This window comes from Pinus tabuliformis, chromosome 1_2 (genome assembly GCF_031772625.1).
Source record: "Pinus tabuliformis cultivar Carrire ecotype Pingquan chromosome 1_2, CPIR1, whole genome shotgun sequence".
Lineage (NCBI taxonomy): Eukaryota > Viridiplantae > Streptophyta > Pinopsida > Pinales > Pinaceae > Pinus > Pinus tabuliformis.
In genome coordinates this window covers 469,583,279-469,587,191 of record NC_142298.1, presented here as the reverse complement: position 1 = coordinate 469,587,191, position 3,913 = coordinate 469,583,279, and positions in this window count along the sequence as shown.

The following is a 3,913-nucleotide window of genomic DNA, read 5'->3' as shown; positions in this document are numbered from 1 at the left end:
ATTTGACATATATAATAGCTACATGCTTATTACCTTCTCAGAGGGGAGGGGACGGAAAAGAAAGAAAGAAATGGCAGAATCAGTGATCGAATATTACCATTCACGGGAAAGAAAGAGAGATCAATAACATACGTGGGTGAAGAAAAAAAAAGATGGATGGCACTATCCTAATTGTTGGCGCAACTCGAGACAAGCCCGACAGTGCTCAACTGCCATTCCTATCTTTCTGATGGCCTGGCATAACCTCCCCCTTATTTGTTTGAATAGCATCTTTCCTCTCCCTATGGTCGAGTACACTCTGTGTAGGTGCCATTCTATTGACGATGGATTTCTTCCCTCATCACTCCCAGCTCAGCTATTGTGTTGCTAATTTCCATAGCCAGCTGAGCTAGCTCCTCCTGTCCGATCTGGTTACGTAAGCTACGTAGGCCACATGATTCAACTAGCACCTATTCGTTCTTCTAAAGGTCGGATGTAAGTGCTTCTGCCTTTGCTTTATGAAGTGCTTATTAAAGATCATATTCAACTGCATAATCGAAATAAAGAGAAGAATCAACGTAATCAACTGCTACTGGTGCTTCTGTAGGTTCTTATGCATCTGGCTTTGGAAAATCTGAAGATGGATCTGTTGCATCTTGGTCACGATCGCTTTCAACCCTAGTCAAAAGGCTCCTCTACTGGTCACATAATCTAGCCCATTCTTATGACTAGATCGAATCCACTGGGCCCTCCTTCTCCCGCCGATGGCGAATTCTAGTCCCTTTTGGCATTGCCAATTGGTGCAACTCCAATTCCATTTACCTTTCCAGTTCTATTGCCCTCGGGTTCTCATAAAGAAATAGAAGGTAAGTATGAAACTGAGCGTAGCTCATCAGGAAAGGTATTGTTGATCCTTCAGAGCCCGATCCGCATGATCCTTTTTCTGGTGAGTCCAATTGTGACTCGCCCGGTTGAGCCGCACCAGATCCAGAAGAAGCGGTTGTTGTATATCACGAGGATATACAGGAGTTGGTGAAGCCGCTCGGGACAGGACACGCTTTTCAAGCAGCAATTCCTTCCTAAAGCCGAAAGCCACCTTTTCATTCTTGAATTTCCTAGTTATGGAGTGATTCTCCCACCACTCTATCCCTATTAATTGCTAATTACCGCTAATCATCTGAGCTATATAAGACTTCTATAACTGCTCTATGGAGTTTGTTTTATGCTATCCCGTAAATCAATACGTTCTAAAAGAAGAAACACTCGATTGCTCTTTATTCTCTATAGTCACCGAAATGATACAAGTCAAGTTGATAGGGAGGTGGATGCAAAGTCAGAGAGTAAAGTGAGTATGAACTCCGAAGCCTTGAACTGGTCATTTTTAGTGCGAAACGCTTGCTCGATAAAAGGAGAGCAAGGAAATTGACAGAATGTTGGCTGCAGGTTTGATTTTACCAGTAGATGAAGCCGAATGGGTGAGGCCCATTGTGATACAGAGTAAGAATAACTCTGAAGATGTTCGAGTTTTTGTTGATTTCATAATTTTTCACTCTGCTTGCATACATGATCCTTTTCCGACCCCATTCAGTGATGAGGTACTTTATTAGGTTGCGGGAAAGGAGGCATATTCTTCCATAGATGGGAAATCAGGCTACCATCAGGTCAGAATTCCAGAAGAGGATAAGTCATCGAAAACCCATAGATCATAGTAATTGTGTGCCCCGGTGAGATCATCTCCTCGGGAGCTGGTAAAATAGATTATTAAAACACGGGATAGTATATGGAAAAGGGCTATCTTCTGCATATTTGGCACTCTATAAATGAATAGCTGCTTTGTTTTTATCGGCCTGTGAAAAGATAGTTGACAAGCAATCCAATCAAGTAATAGATATTTCTCTTCTAGCTCTTCGATCTCATACTCCTACGGTTGTCCATGTCTCTCAAAATAATCTATAAATATCTCTCCCATAGTTGTTTGCATATCTCGAACTACCTGTAGATCCTCATATAGATTCCTCATGCTCTCATAGGAATGTCGGGATAGCTTCCTTTTTTTTTGGATAAGTAATAAGCTTTATTTCAATAACTAATGAAATACAACAATCAATGTGTCCAAGTAGGACCTAATAACTTATAATCTATGTAGGAACTGTAGAATCACATCGAGACGTCCTACTTGGACTAAAGGCAAGTGTAGTAGAGCTCTTACGGAAACAACTAGTATAGTTTTACACCACTACAGGGAAGAAATATCTATACTCACTATCACTTCGGAGTCTCCTCAAGTAGTTATTACATCTAGTAGGGCAAGTAGTTATTACTCTACACACTACAACTCTAACTCTAGGGGACACGGCCTTATTTAGATAGTGACACACTGGGTTAGGGCCCGCTATCGGCAGACCTCACCTATTTGTAGTAACAGCCCCTTTGAGGTGTGTACCTCCCCGGCGGTTTAGATAGAGCACAGGTCACTTTCCCTTACCCTTTAGACCTCACCCCAAGGGATCCTCTAATATTGTGTATGGTAGGTTATACCTTATCTAGAAAAGGTATGGAACTCTCCTCTATTATATGTACGGTAGGTGTGTACTTCACCTATGTGTATATACGTGGGAGGTGTGTACCTAACCTATTATAAGGGAAGACCTCACCTATTTCTAGTTAGTTACACCCCCCCAAATAAAGGATGATCCTTTCACATACCCTTCCTTGCCAGTCATGAGGAAAGCGACCTCACTACATGGTCCGGGCTTTTTGAACACCTCCGGAGGCCGCCTCCTGGCTTTTCCCCTAAATCCAAATTCTCCTCAAGTAGATCGTTTTAGGTGGAATGAGTGATGAAAGAAATAATAATACCTTCTGGTTGGGACAATATTTGATCTGCTATGCCTAGATAATTTTTACAAACATAGTTAAGGGATGGTTCAGATCTAACCATTTCAAATAAGGTTTTACCCTTTACGCTGGAAACTCGGATATCCTCAATAATAGGTAATACTTCTATTACGAGCATTGGACAGGCTTCTACATATTTATTTATAAGATCTCTTCTAGATGTACGATTTCCGCATCTTTCCTCTCCCTATGGTCGAGTCACTAACGTACCTCTACCTTCAAAACCTGACAAAAGCACCTAACAAACTGACCATACAATGGTATGGAAATTGATTATGGATCGAATCACCTTGCTCTCCTCTCCCTCTCCCTTATGGTCGAGCACCTAAAGGTCCTTTTGGTCGAGCACCTAAAGGTCCTCTCCTTAACAGTCGAGCCTGCTTACGCATCCTTAACAGTCGAGCCTGCCTCCGCATCCTCTCCCTCTCCTCTCCATCTCCCTTAAGGTCGAGCAACTAAAGTTTCAATTTACTTATTAGGTGGGGGGGGGGGGGGGGGGGGGGGGGGTGTTGGTCGAGCCCTGCCGGACCTCTCCTTATCAGTCGAGCCCCGTTGTCGGTCCTTTTGGTCGAGCACCTAAAGGTCCTATCATTAACAGTCAAGCCTGCTTACACATCCTTAACAGTCGAGCCCCTGATGGACCTTATGGTCGAGCCCCTCTGGACCTTATGGTCGAGCAACTAAATTTCCTCTCCCTCGTAACCTCGGCCAAGTCGATGGCGGATTTTCAGAAAATAGAGAGATAAATTGATGGCAGCCTTAACAGTCGAGCCGATGGTGGCCTTATTAGTCGAGCGTGCTATGCACCCTTCCAGTCCTCACCATCGGAATAGGGTAAAGGCTGACCAAGCCAATGATGCTTAGCTGGTCTTTTTGGATGATCAGCCACACTGGGACTGAGACACAGCCCAGACTCCCTCGGGGGGCAGCAATGGGGAATATTGGACAACGGGCTCACGACCGATCAAACAATATCGCATGGGTGAAGAAGGGCACTTTCGCTTGTCAAGCTCTTTCGTCAAGTTTCTATCATGAC